The following is a 16238-nucleotide window of genomic DNA, read 5'->3' on the forward strand; positions in this document are numbered from 1 at the left end:
TACTTGTCGACATCGTCCTTGTTTCTGTTTCTCCGATCCATTTTTGCCGGTCTCCATCTTCACCGTAGTCGCCACTACCACCGCTTGTCACCACACTGGTCACCTCTATCTCTTTCAATCTCTCTCGCTCTTTCTCTGTGTTTTGAATTTGTTCTTGTTACTAGAAGGTGGATAAGGCAGATGAGCTTGATGGTGGAGGAGATAACAAAACCGTTGTGTGGCTTGAAGACGTCGGAGCTCTCGTGGTAATGAGACTGCAGTGGCAAAGGAAGAAGACAATAATAACCTCCCGGCTCTCGTGATATGGAAGAAACATGCGGTGGTTTAATTAGGTTTAGATTTTGTCAACACGGCTGCAAGCTTTATTGTTTCTAGGAAATAGATTAGATTTCGTTTATAATTAAACTCAGTTGTAACGTATGCATAACTCAACTGTAAGTGTGCATAATTCAGCCGTAACGTATCTAAATGGTATAAGCCAGTCGTAACGTTCCTATAACTCAGCCGTTAAGTGTAATATGTTTCGCGACGTTTCGTATTTTGGGCGGGGAAAAAATATTTTGGGCGGGAAAAAATCATTCCTTCAACTCTGAACACAATATTAAAACTTTAATATTTTCTTAAATTTAAACCTCAAACCCTAAACTATAGAACTATAAAGTTATAAAAATTATAAAGTTTATCTTTTGAACACAATATTAAAACTTTAATCTTTTCTAAAATTTGAACCTAAAACCCAAAACTACATAACTATAAAGTTATAAAAATTATAAACTTAGTCATAACGTATGCATAACTCAGCCGTAATTTTGTTAAAACTTAGCCGTAACGTATGCATAACTCAGTTGTAATTATGCATAACTCAGCTGTAACATATCTGAATGGTATAAACCAGCTGTCCTATAACTCAGCCGTCAAGTGTAATTTGTTTTGCGACGTTTTGTATTTTGGGCGGGAACAAACGCATTCCTTCAACTCTGAACACAATATTAAAACTTTAATATTTTCTTAAATTTGAACCTCAAACCCTAAACTATAGAATTATAAAGTTATAAAAATTATAAAGCTAATCATTTGAAAACAATATTAAAACTTTAATCTTTTCTTAAATTTGAACTTCAAACCCTAAAACTATAAAGTTATAAAAATTATAAACTCAGCCGTAACGTAAGGATAATTCAGCCATAACGTATGTGTTGGAGACTTAATGTATGAACTAAAGTTATCATATTCAGATGACGCACCATGTGAGTCATCAAACATATAAACTCAGCTTTCAAATTCATCATCTTCTTCGTCTTCTCTCATTTTCTTATTTTTTTGTTCAACTCTCTTCTTTTCTTACAATTTACGGGACTTAGCTTCTTCATCTCTCTCTTTGAGTCTTTTTTCTTCTGTAAGATGACGAATCCAATGAGAAAGGGAGCAGCAGGATATAGGACCGCCATACATGAAACTGGAGGAGAGGAAGCTTCTTCTTTAACCGATCATCATCGAAAACGACGACGACTGTAGTAGATCTGTCTCAGATTTTCAATTTTAAAAAATCTATATTTTCAGACCCAGTTGCGGAAACAATAATTACCAGAACCATAAGATCTCAGAGAAAGATAAAGAATAAGTTGAAGAAGATAGATAAAGAAGATGAAGAATGAAGAATAACATAGACCCTTATTTTATTGTTGTAACATTAGTGATGACATGGTAAATCCGAATTGATGACATGGCGGATGACATGAAAAATCGGTTAGTCAGCCGCCAAACGAATATATAACTCAGCCTAAATAAATCAGCTCTCATGTACAATGTAAGTCAGTTGAAACGTGGATATTATTTCAGTAATTAATCTTTCGCTAATAAATCAGCTGTAATTAGGATGAAAATCTTAAGTCAGTCATATCGTCAAATAAACCAGCCGTCAAACAAATGATATTCTAGTAATTAATCTTTCGCTAATAAGTCAGCCGTAAATAAGCTGAGTTTACTATTAATCCATCCAATGACGGCTGATTAAATATAACTCAGCCGTAACAACATCTCATAAGTCGGCCGTAAATTCAATAACTCAACCAGTTGATATTCATTAACTCAGCCGTGGAAACATAACTCAGCCGTGTATTAACTACAACTCAGCCAAATTTTACAGAAATCAAACCGCCGATGTATAAGTCAGCCGTAACTTGTGTACGTAAGTCAGCCGTTATCCCATAAATCAGCCAGATTTCTGTAAATCATCCGTAACTAACGGCTGATTTATGTTCTTAAGTCAGTCGTTTTCTCTTAAGTCAGCCGCATTGTTTAATTCAGCCGTAACGTAGCAATAACTCAGCCGTAACGACGTATATAGTTCTTTACGGCCGATTTAATGAAAACACAGAATCAAATTTCTACGTGGCGCCGGGTTTTTGATTACGTGGCATTAAAAAGTAATGACATTCTTGTAAATACGTTTTTTCTCATAACGTAAAAAAAAAGCATGCTTGGTATTTAAAAAATGCCAGTAATAAAAAAAAGACCTGTATGGTTCTAGTCAATTGTCCTAAAATATTGTATATTTTAGTAAACTTTCCTTTAAAAATTGTATAAATATATATGGATTAAAAAGTTTTAAATTAGCTAATTCACATTTTAATTAACATAAACCCTAAAACATGTATTTGCTTTGTGTTTTTTCAAACGTTTTCTGTTTTTTCTTTTGTGTTTGATTAATGGTTCTTGGTCATATATGGTTGTTGTTGTCGTTGTCGTCACTTTTTAGATTTGATCCTGCATTTATGTTTTAAAATTGCATCTAATTAGAATTGGGTAATTCACCAAATTTTTGTTTAGATATCTCAAACAAAGCTAGGGTCGTCAAAAAAAAAATACAGTATAATAGAAAAAATGTAAAGAAAGTAAAATCACAATTGTATTTTGGGATTTTTGCAAAATTGACTCAAAACTCAAAGTCAAACCTAAAACTAACCCATGTTTTTTTTGGATTTTTCTTTTGTCCTATTCATCCCCACAAATTCATATTATTCACGAAAATGCCATTAATTTTTTTTCTTTTCGAAAATGACATTTTTACTCTCTCAACCTCATCATCTTTAAGTATTTACAAGATTGCCATCAATACACTAACCACCATGAACAACCAATTTGAAGCTCTTAATGCACCTCAAATCGATTTACATTTCTTCTTTCTCAATTCTTATGAACTAAAAACAACATCTCTTTCACTTTTTCTCCATATTCATCCAAAAAACCCAAGATTTTGATTCTAAAATTTTTATGGTTCATAGAGCCATTGAAGCTTACGATTCTTGGTAGGTCACTTTTGTTTGAGATTCTGGATAATTGGAGAAGACTTTTGTGAGCTAAACAAGTTATCTCAAACCCATATCGGAAAAACCTGCATATCATATCAAAAACGTTCAAATGGCTTAAAACATAGAAAATATGTAGAAAATTAGAAAAATATACTTTAGAACACACAAAGTACATATCCAAGTGGAAGATGAGAACCATCTGATTAAAAACCTGTAACAAAAAGATAGATTAGTGAGAAAGACATGAGACAAAAATGAAAAATTCATATAAAGTTTAGTGTTTTCAAGTCAAGGAGATTAGAGTGGGTTGTGAGAGTTTTAGTCTGGGAAAAAGGTATGAACTTTATGCAACAGGAGGTTACCAAATGAAGAAAAATCAGACATAAAAACTTACCAAAACGCTCAGATCTATTATGAAAGGGAGACATGGGAGAAGACTCCGTCAGAAGACTTCCTGGAAGTCGTCTGGAAGACTTTATGGGAAGTCGTCTGGAAGTCTTTTATAGCCCAGAAGTCTTCCAGATATGAAAAACATGCATATCCAAATCCAGATATGAAAAACCTGCATATCCAAAAATGTTTAAATGACTTAAAAACAGAGAAAATGAGTGGGAGATTAGATAGATCTACCTTTATAGAACACAAAAAATTACATATCTAAAATTAATAGATCTACCTTTAAATGAGTGGACGACGAGAACCATGTGATGAAAAACCTGCAAAAAAAGATAAATTAGTGAGAAAGACATGAGACAAAAACAATAAATTGATATAAAATTTGATGTTTATAAGTTCAAAGAGATTAGAGAGAGGTTGAAGAGTTTTAGAATGAGGAACATTACATTTTTGTTGCAGCCATTTGAGAGGAAGAGAGAGAATGTATAAATTTTTCTTTATATAGGGAGACAAAAAATCCAATTAGGTTAAATATTTTCGATTCAGAAGATTTTCAAGTAAGTATTCTAATAGAAGACTTGCTGTCCAGAAGACTTCAATATTTTTAGCGGAAAACTAAAATAGAAGACTTCCAAGACGACTTACCTGTTAGTCATCTAAACCCTAAACATAACCTCTAAACTAAATTAACTAACTAAACACTTCATAAAATCAAATTAAACTTAAAAAGTGTTTACTATACATATAAATAAACACATATAGGTAAAAATTTATTTTTTCAAAAAAATATTTAAGCTTTCCAAAATCTAACCCTAAGAATACATACAATACTACAACATATGTTGCCAAACCCTAGACCAAAGAATATCATGATTAACTATTTTCACTCATCTATGTTGAAAATTATTCAATTTTATTATATCTTAATTTACATCACTTAAAACTGTTTATAATTACATTATTTTAATTTATCACTTGTCAAAATATTTTGTAAACAATTTATAAATTATTTTTAAGATCAACAACATAGAAGACTTACCTGGAAATCGTCCAGACGACTTATCGGGGCTATATTCGTAAAAATGAGTTCTGTTTTTTTTGTTTGGTCACAAGGGGTTGGGTGTATTTTCACAAGGCTTTCAGGTTAGTTTTGCATTTGATTCAAATTTGAGTATATGTTTGCATTTCAAATCAAGTTTTGAGTCATATTTGGCAAATTCCCATTGTATTTTTACCTGAATAGTGATGCAGAGAATATTTGGATATATTCCAAATATCATTATTATTTATTATTAGGATAATTACTTTTATTGTTTTAAAATTTTAATAATTTTCCTATTTTAATTAGGATTAGGGTTTTATGGCTTTTGTGTTTTCATATAAATAGTCTTCTAGACTTATATTGTATTCAGTATTTTTATGATGATTTAATAAGAAAGAGATTGTATACGAGCTTTATAGCATGGGAAAGAATATTTTCAAACCTTCTAGAGGTTTCTATAAACCACTGAGAAGAGTATTCTCAACCCTAAGAACTTTTAATTAAGCACTGTGAAGAGTATTCACAAAACCTAGAAGCTTCCGATACATCAGTTGGTATCAGAGCCAAACGGTTCTATTATCTTGATCGCAGATGCATTTACAACAACAACAACTAGCTGAGATCGTGGAGGAGTTTAAACAAGATGTCAGCAAGTTTAAACAAGATATCAATAAGGTTTTGAAGAAGTTCAAACAAGATATCAACAAGGCTTTGAAGAATTTCGAACAAGGATTTAATAAGTTTGAACATGCGTTAAAGAAGATCGAAGAAGCACGAGCTCAAACTAAGCAATTGGATGATGACGAAGAGGACAAGAACTTTATCGAAGATGATGTCCGCGTTGTCGACTTTGTCTTTAAAGATGAATCCATTGAAAATCGGAGCCGTGCAAAAATAGGGCGTAATCGTGTTGATGAAGATTTTGTGCAGGATCTTAATAATCTGTTTCGTGCAATCTTTGTGCAAAAACAGATTTGTGAAGATTCAAGTTACAAACAGATCCGTGCAAAACATGCTGTTGAAGATTCGAGGAAGAGTTTTTCTTGGGAAACGTTTTGGAATCAAAGACCACGATCAAGATTCGAGGACGAATCTTCTCCAACCCGGAGAGAATGATGCAGAGAATATTTGGATATATTCCAAATATCATTATTATTTATTATTAGGATAATTACTTTTATTGTTTTAAGATTTTAATAGTTTTCCTATTTTAATTAGTATTAGGGTTTTATGGCTTTTGTGTTTTTTTTTTTTTTTTGATAATCCAGGTAATCCGGACACCCCGGAGGAAACCCGATTAGCGCCTAAGTACACCTCCGCAGAAGGCAACTTGGAGGACCACCTTTTTCACCTCATTTTAATCGACGGTGGCCAGTGGGATTCGAACCCGGGTCCGTATTGGGGCCAAAGCTCCCTCAAGACCACTGGACCGTCCTCGCTTGGTTACTTTTGTGTTTTCATATAAATAGTCTTCTAGACTTATATTGTATTCATTAGTTTTATGATGATTTAATAAGAAAGAAATTGTATACGAGCTTTATAGTACGGGAAAAAGTATTTCCAAACCCTAAAGAGATTTTTATAAACCACTGAGAAGAGTATTCTCAACCCTAAGAGCTTTTAATTAAACACCGTGAAGGGTATTCACAAAATCTAGAAGCTTCTGCCGCATCAAATAGCCTTTGATCAAATGAGAAAACGAAATAATTCAATTTAGAGCATTTGAAAATCTATATATATATATATATAATTTTTTTTTTTTTTCGAAACAAGCATTTGAGATTCTATTTACTATCCAAATGCCGTACGTTGACATAGGCGTTGACAAACCTCGATCTTCAACTAAAAGCACATCGACCATAAAAAGGGACCACGCTTATTAGGTGATGCCATAACGCGTTTTTAGTTATTTACTATGATCATATGTGAACATTCAATATACATATTTTTTTCTCTTCATCAACGCGTTACTACTGATGGACAATCTCCTCCTTTGATGAAAACCAAATAAAACGACTAATTTGTCCAAATCTCATTCCTAGTTCAGTGATACAAACAAACATCCCCAAATAAAACGACTAAGTAAAGATGTTTACTTCTTTTTCTTTATCGATTGATTCATTTGATAAAATATGATACAATTTACAAGTTGTAGATATTTACATTGGAAAAATGATTTATTTAAGAGATACATTAGTTTAATATAATTTTTCAAGGCAAACCTTGAACAACCATCTCTTGGTAATGTATCGAACCATGTTACAAATTTACGTTTATCATATAGTTTCATGTTTTATACTCCGAAAATATCAAGTCTCAGTTGCATATATATTAGATTGGATTAAGAATAATCATTAATTACGTGAAACCTAATTAATAAAGTTAACCACATAGAAGAAGAATAGTTCTACGGACATGTCAGTCTCGGACTCTTAGTTGCCCAGTTGACACATTATATATCGGTTGCATAGCGAAAAAAAATTGTAGATGGCTTTTTAAAAGATTGGCAAGTATATATCTATATATATAAAAATATGTTCGTCTCACTCCTGTTGCGCCACGTCATAAAGTCGGTTTCTGACAGGCAGGGCTGGCCCTGAGATTTATGGGACTGTAGGCGATTTTTAAAAAATTCCAGCTAAAAATTTTTTTTGGTAAATTTGGGGGCCTAAAAAAAAATTTTGGGAACTTTTTTTTATGTAATTTTTTCCAAAATTTTTGGGGGCCTAAGGCCAATGTTTCGTTAGGCTTTGCCCAGGACCGGCCCTGCTGACAGGCCGACACGTGTCCAGTTTGGATGATACTCACCGTTTCACTTAATCACAATTATTAATGGGCTTTTCTCTTTTTGTTAATAAATATTTCAGATCAGTGTTTTGGGCTTAACATAATTGGGATTCTGGGCTCTAGGGTAACACATGAGGGAGTCCCACATGAGACGGCTTCTTCTCCAAAAATAATGTCGACGAACGAAAGACAGATCTGCTGCGTTTTAACAACTCCGGTTCAAACCTACGGCCAATGAAGATTTGCTGCACCGGCCACGCTGAATTCCGATCAAGGTCAGTTGGAAGGCGTCGTATTTGGCTGTTCGATTCCACTTCTTCTACCCTTGGTTGAATTTTGGAACCGTTATGGAAGTCGGTTGGATTCATGCATCCTCATTGACTATCACATTAAATCATTCAATGAACCCCCTCATTAAAACATTTTAACTCAAATATAACTAATCTTAACATAAATAATCCTTCGACACCCTAAAATTCTCAAAACCATAAACATTATTATACACTTCTCTTAACAAAATTTTACAAAACATACATACAAACGGAATATACAATTACATCACAAAAAAAAGAAGAAGCATGAATTACTTTAGGAATGACTTCAAGTTTTGAGTCATATTCGCAAAAAAAAAAACCTTAAATAAGTTAGTTTAATTAAGAATATTATAAAACAAAACATTTGAATTAAAATAAGGGCTTTTTGCAAAAGTGACTCAAAACTTGGAGTCAAACAGAAAACTAACATTTTCTTTTGACTCCTTTTTTTTTGAGATTTTAACCCCACACCTGCACTTTATCTACGAAAATGCCATTAACATTTTTTTTTTTTTTTTTCGAAAATGGCTTCTTTACTGTCTCAACCTCATCTTCTTCAAGTATTTACAATACTGCCACTGCAATGAATAGTGGCAACAACCTTGTACGAACTGTTTGGAGCTTTTAATGCCCTTTAATGCACGTAAATCTCTTTACACTCTCTCTGTTTCAATTGTTATGAACTAAAAACAACATTTCTTTCACTTTCTCTCTATATTCATCCAAAAAACTCAAGCTTTTGATTCAAAATATGGGCTATGGTTGCAGAGCCATATTTCTTTCGTTTTGACTTACGATTGCTTTCGTTTGAGGTTCTGGGTGGTTGGAGAAGACCCTGTGTGCAAACGAAGTCATCTCACCTAGTTTAAGGTACGAATTTGAATTTTTTTTCAAGATCTGTTCGCGTAGAAGACTTACTAGTAAGTCATCTGTATGTAGAAGACTTACTGATGAGTCTTCTGGTCAAACGGACGACTTAAATTAAGTCGTCCAGCTTTGTTTGTTAAAAAAAAACACTTCAGACGACTTATATATACGTCGTCTACGAGAAACGGGCTAGTTTTGCATTTGACCGAATCGTGTCAGATCTTTGACTATTTCTGGACGACTTATAATTCAGTCGTCTCTGGGAAAGTTAAAATTTCAATATTTTATGAAAACTTGACGACTTACGTGTAAGTCGTCCTAGGTTAGTTTTGTAATTGAAAAATAAAACTTCATAATTTAACTTTAACCAGACGACTTAATATAAAGTCGTCCCTCCAGAAGACTTAATTTAAAGTCGTCCGGGGAAAGCAAAGTCGTCCAGAATTTTTCCCAATTTTCTGGTCAAACCTTGCTTATCCCGGACGACCTTAAATTAAGTCGTTTAGCTGGACGACTTTCATCTAAGTCGTCTGGAGAAAGTTAAATTTCAAGTTTTATTTTTCAATTACAAAACTAACCTAGGACGACTTACACGTAAGTCGTCAAGTTTTCATAAAATATTGAAATTTTAACTTTCCCAAAGACGACTGAATTATAAGTCGTCCAGAAATAGTCAAAGATCTGACACGATTCGGTCAAATGCAAAACTAGCCCGTTTCTCGTAGACGACTTATATATAAGTCGTCTGAAGTTTTTTTTTTAACAAACAAAGCCGGACGACTTAGAATTAAGTCGTCCCTTTTAATTTTCAATTGCAAAAGTGACCTCTTTAGACGACTTACCTTTAAGTCTTCTGGACGACTTAATGCTAAGTCGTCTGCGGCAATGTTTATTGAACTTCTTCATTTCCCTTTTCTCTATGTTTACTAATGTGTTTTATTTTGAATATTTGCAGATGATTTTTCAGTTACATGCAGTGTATGGAGAATGGTTGTTGAGAGATTTCTGTTGGGATTTTGTGGTTGATGATCTCAAAGGAGGAAGATTGTTTTTATTGAATGAAGATTCAACACATGCTGAACTTGTTGCAATGGCTCAAGAAGATTATAACCTGGACATGAGAACAGTGAGTGTGGAGATTAGCTACTCATTACCAGCAGAAATGATGATGGCTCCAGGCAGTCTTCCCATTCATGTTACAAGTGATAGACAAGTTCGAAACTTGCTGGAGATACTCAAAACCCATAGAGTATGTCTTTGTGTATCAAGCCGCAGCAAGGTCGAAACGGTTTCAGAGAAAAGGGATATTGATGAAGCTGGTGAATGGGAAAAAGATGTTGGTGATAATGATGAAGCTGGTGAATGGGAAGAAGATGTTGGTGATAATGATGAAGCTGGTGAATGGGAAGAAGATGGGGAGGAGGAAAATGGGGAGGAGGATGCTGATAATTCTATTGTTGGTGAAACGGATCAGAATGGTGGGGATTACAGTCTTTATGGAAAGGTTCCAGATGAGGACGAGGAAGATGATGATAATATTTGTTTTGAAGAAATCCAAAAGACATATGCTAAGACAAATGCTATTGAAGGAGGAAAATCGAATGGTACCAGTATCTATGTCAACCAGAGTTTTGTTAGCAAGGGTGCTCTGCTTTCAGAGCTGCGGTTGGCAGCAGTGAGGGGTAAGTTTTCTTTCAAATTATACAAATCAACGAAAACTCTCGTTGTGGCAACATGTCCGGTTAACTATTGTGGATGGAAGGTCAGAGCGAGTGTCAAACATGGGACAAACACGTTTTGGGTAACAAAGTATGTGGAAAAACATTTATGCTCAGCGGGAGACCGAATCGCTCAGCGGAGACACTGTACTCCGAAGTATGTAGGTAGTCTTTTCATTGATCGTGTTGGAATCATTGATGGGATAACTCCGCAGCATATCACTGATGCAATGAGGAACATGTTTGGCATGGCGCTTGATTACACCACTTCATACAGAGCACTGTTATATGCACAAAGATTGGTGAGAGGATCAGCAGAAGAAGGGTATTCGCGTCTGGCATCATATCTCGAGCAAATCTCCATTGCAAATCCTGATTCTATCACGGCGATAGAACTTGATTCTATGAAAAGATTTAAGTATCTATTTCTCTCTTTTGGAGCTTCTATCAAAGGTTTTAAGTATCAGAGAAGGGTCATTGTGGTGGATGGAACTCACCTAAGTGGAAAGTATGGAGGAACTATGTTAGTTGCAGCCGCACAAGATGGCAATTTTCAGATATTCCCATTGGCTTTTGGGATCGTGGATGAGGAAGATATACCTTCTTGGGAATGGTTTTTCACAAAATTGGCTAGTTGTATATCTCATAACAAGCCTCTGGTGATAGTCTCCGACCGGCACAAGGCCATTAAAAGTGCGTGTGATAAGGTGTTTCCTTGGGCAAACCGAGGAATATGTTATTATCACCTTCAAGATAACATTGTCAAAAAGTTTAAAGGGAAACATCTCATGTACTTGGTGAAAGGGGCTGCTTATGCTCACACGGTTTACGATTTTGACCGGTACATGGCTGAGATACGGAGTGCAAACCCGGAACTTGCAACGTATTTGGAGAAAGCCGACGTCAGGCTATGGTCAAGGGTTTATTGTAAGGGGAACAAGTTCAACATAAAAACAAGCAACATTGCTGAATCTATTAATTCCGCACTGAAGCGAGCAAGAGGATTTCATTACGTTCCTGCTGGAGTTCATAAGGCAGAAGTTAGGAAAATGGTATTGGAAAAGGAGACAAGATGCTTTGAGTCTCACAACTGAACATAGCGGGGGTGTTGAATACTTGCTTGTTGTTCGAGAAGAGATAGCGGGTACGATGACGGTCGAACCAATTGATGGATGGCATTTCTTTGTCAAAGGTGGCAAAATGGACTGTGTGGTTGATTTGGAACATGCAAAGTGTGATTGTGGTGTCTATGGAGTGGAGAAAATACCTTGCTCTCATGCTATAGCTGCTGGAATACATGCTGGTTTGCATATCTCCACACTTGTATGTCCACTGTACTCAAAGAATTATCTGTATGCAGGATACTCAGAGAATATATATCCTATCGTGTCACAACATATTGAGGAACGAGAATGCTTTCCTCCAGAACTAAAGCGTGGTCGGGGGAGACCGAAGAAATCAAGATGGCAATCTTGGTTGGAGCTATCTAGGATGAGAGGACACAAACCCAGGAAGAAACACAGGGCACGGAGATGCTCAAACTGCAAGGAAACTGGCCATACGAAACCACAATGTACACAAAATTTTTAAGTCGTCCAGTCTTGATTACCCGTCCAGACGACTAAATTTTTAGTCGTCCAGTGTATTTTATTTTTAGACGACCTTCTACTAAGTCGTCCAGTGTATTTTATTTTTAGACGACCTTCTACTAAGTCGTCCAGTGTATTTTATTTTTAGACGACCTTCTACTATCCCTTCAAGTGTATTTTATTTTTAGACTACCTTCTACTATCCCTTCAAGTCGTCCAAACCTTCTAGACGACTTATTTGTAAGTCGTCCAGTTGGAAAACCTTCCAGACGACTTATAATAAGTCGTCCAAACCTTCTAGATGACTTATTTGTAAGTCGTCCAGTTGGAAAACCTTCCAGACGACTTATTTCTTCCAGACAACTTATATATTTACAAGTTCAAATACAAACACTAATCTTCCAGACAACTTATATATTTACAACTTATATATTTACAAGTTCAACTTATATATTCAAATACAAAGACAAGTTCAAATACAAACACTAATCTAATCATACAAGCCCACGAACCTATCACCATCCACATTTTCTTTTAGATGCTGATCAACAAGCTCCTTCCATATATCCACCGCCATATTATCCCTCATTTTCTTTGCGTTGCACCTAGCAAAGTCTTTAGGGTCAAAGGAGACACCGAGAGCATGACATTCAATGTACTTTACAGTGTACACGCCACAATCACCATTGTTGGCCGTGGGTACACCTTTCAGCGGTCTCTCATATGTGTATGGCTCCAACCCGTATTTGACCCGTATTTCGTCGGTGGCTGCGCACTCAACAAGCAGATAAGGGACCATCTGGAGAAAAGGCTCCATTATCGCATCCCATGCGTCTGGTACACTAGATGAAGGTATGCTGTCCCAGACGACTATGTGCCTCTTAGGGATCGATATCCAAATAGCAACCCAATGCTTGTCGTCCAAGTTCACTGGCGCATAGATATCATCAATGTCCTCCCCCCACTTCTTGTTTGATTGGCAAAATGAAGGTATTGATCCGTCATAAAAATACGACGCCCCACCAGGTAGAACTCTTCCTAAACCTTTGTGATCAGGTTCCGATGTTTTGAAGAGGTGATACTGCTCTCTCCAAGACTGGGAAAAGTTGTGATCCAGGAAGCACATTCGCTCGCTCCTGAAAGCTTGTGGGTTCTCCTGATACTCTGCCTTAGCACATTAATCCAAGCATCTATATGCTGCATATTAAATATAACAAGTTAGAAGTTACCAGACGACTTAAATATAAGTCGTCTACGTGGTCGTCCAAGTAGACGACTTTCCAGACGACTTATAATAAGTCGTCTGGAAAGTAGTCTACTTGGACGACTTTGTAGACGACTTAAATCGTGTGCAGAAGACTTACGCAGTCTTCCAGCCATCCTCTGGCTGTCCGGAGGAAGTGGTACCACCTTGTTGGTGATGTACGTGGTTTGTCCTCGGTCTTAGTTAAATAATGACTGCAAACAAAAAAACAATCAGTTTTGGACGACTAAATCAAGCTATTATGGGTAAAGCAATCACTTACGGATCAGTTTTCAACCAATCAGCGAGTTCCTTCAACCGATCTTTGTTTACTGGCGGAAATGGATTATAGGCTCCCACTTTATCTTTTTTTTTCTCTGCCGTATAAGGAGATCTCACAGTGGGAGCAGGTTTCTTCGCTCGTTTACTCTTTGCACGCTTGTCCAATACAACCAGGCTCGGTTCTGAAACTGGATCGCTTGGCTCGGTGGAAGCGAGGCTCGGTTGTTGATCGGTGGAAGCGAGGCTCGGTTGGTGATCGGTGGAAGTGACAGCAACAATCTCTTTGGAGGTCTTATTTACCGAGTTCGCCTCGGTTGCTGTATCCTCCGGCAACCATCTCTGCAATAAAAGTTGCACACAAGTTAACTCTGGACGACTTAAACAAAAGTTGTCTGGACGACTAGTTGGACCTGGACGACTTAAAATTAAGTCTTCCGTGGTCAACTAGTCGTCCAGACAACTTACGTTTAAGTCGTCCAGGGTCAACTAGTCGTCCAGACAACTTTTACAGTCGTCTGGACAACTAGTTAACCCTGGATTTGATACTAACCTCTTTGATTTGAGGAGGCTGTTTCTTTTGAGGAGGAGGCTGTTTCTTTTGAGGAGGAGGAGGCTGCTGCTGTTTCTTTTGAGGAGGAGGAGGCTGCTGTTTGGTTTGATGAGGAGGAGGCTGGTTACTAACCACGGTTTCATTGGCATGAGGGGTAGCCTGTTTGTTTCTACCCCCGGTTTCTTTGGCAAGAGGGGTAGGTTGTTTATCTTGAGGGGTAGCCTGTTTGTTTCTACCCCCGGTTTCTTTGGCAAGAGGGGTAGGCTGTTTATCTTGAGGGGTAGCCTGATTGGTGACACCAACCTTCTTCTCCACAGCTTCCAATCTATCAGACAACTTCCTAAACTCCCTCATGCACTTATTAAACCCTTTTTTCATGCAGTCAGCTACGCCCTTGAACATAATTTCCAACTCCTCTCTGGTCACCCCTCTAGCCTCTTCTCTAGCCTCTTCACTAGCCACTTTAGGAGCCTCTTTACGAGCTTTCTTCCGAGGTCTTGGATTGTCTTCCTCCTCCTCCTCCTCCTCCTCCAACACAACCATCTCTTTGGCCTTCTTTGATGGAGTCACAACCTTAGGTTTTGTATTGACCTTAGTACCAGTGACTTCCCAGCAATCCATGGTCCACTTCCACGGTCTCCGCTCATACATGACTTTAATGATGTTCTCCGCGGGCAGGTCCTCAACCTCAGAGTCCCATTTTGGCCACATTTCACTAATGTCCTTCTCAACAAAGTTGATCACGCGGGTCTGCAGTAAATAGAAGAATCGAGTTAGATATTTGAAAAAAAATACTAAATAGACGACTTAATTATAAGTCGTCTACTAAGTCGTCCAGCTGGAAGACCTTCCAGACGACTTATAATAAGTCGTCTAATAAGTCGTCCAGATGGAAGACTTTCCAGACGACTTAATTAAGTCGTCCGATAAGTCGTCCAGCTGGACGACCTTCCAGACGACTTATAATAAGTCGTCTGCGCAGTCTTTTGGATTAAAGTAAATACCTGACTCAAGATAGCAGCTTTCATTGATCTGCGGCCTCTGCTGCCCTCGTAAGCCAGTATCGGTGGAGACGGACTGTCTGCTCTGGGACCACCAATACTAGCACCCAATTCCGGCATAGCTGTGTACGTCCAGACCTGAAGAACTTGTATAAACCCATCCACGGTGTAACAGCCAGCAATTTCTTTGTTCCACAAAGAGTCCATCAGCACCTTAAATGCGACTCTCCCCCATGGATAATTCTCAAACCGTTCTAAATCCATCACTAGCCTTGCCAGAGTAGATCGTGTAGCGGTTGAAAACTTTCTCCCTTCAATGAATCCAGTGAAGATGGAGAGGTACGCGAGCCGCTTGCGGTCTTCCCTGGACCAATCCCCGCATCTCTGCAGTGCTGCTATTATCTGATCAGTAGTTGGTCCAGCTTCCAGATGAACTCCCAGCATCCCCCAGAAAGAAACCATCTCTGGGGTAACGTCACATTTTGGTGTCTCAAGGTCCTCGATGTACTCGCAGTTTAGACCAGTGAGGTTTTCAAACTCTAACAGTGAAAACCTCAAAGGTTCTGGACCAACGAGAGACCACATCTCATACTTCTTCTTAATGTCCAGCTTGAAACTGAGCATGTAGTGAACCAGCCTTGAAGCCCAACCAAATCCCTGCTCCTTGAACTTGATGAAAACTCCCAAACTCGACTCCTTGAGCTCTTCAAATTCGTCATCAGTAAGAGCTTTCCTAAGAGCAGTATGCAACTTGCTGTTATCCGTATGATACGAAATGCTATTGTGGGCTTCTGGTTCTTCCCCTGATGTGTATAACCTACGGGGGAGTTCTGGAATATCCATCCTTTTTGTCTGCAAAATAATCAAAGACAACAATATAAGTCCAGACGACTTAGTAGACGACTTATAATTAAGTCGTCTGGAAAGTCTTCCAAATGGACGACTTATATTTAAGTCATCTACTAAGTCGTCCAGTTGGAAGACTTTCCAGACGACTTAAATTACTTACAAGTCTTCCAGTCGCAGAAGGAGTGGAGAGTACTCGTCATTGCGGTTATAGATCTGAAAAAATAAACGTGAAACGGTGAGAATGAGTAAATTGATAGAGACAACGTTTTATGTTCATCTTTTCCTCGAA

This window comes from Brassica napus, chromosome C7 (genome assembly GCF_020379485.1).
Source record: "Brassica napus cultivar Da-Ae chromosome C7, Da-Ae, whole genome shotgun sequence".
NCBI classification, from domain to species: domain Eukaryota; kingdom Viridiplantae; phylum Streptophyta; class Magnoliopsida; order Brassicales; family Brassicaceae; genus Brassica; species Brassica napus.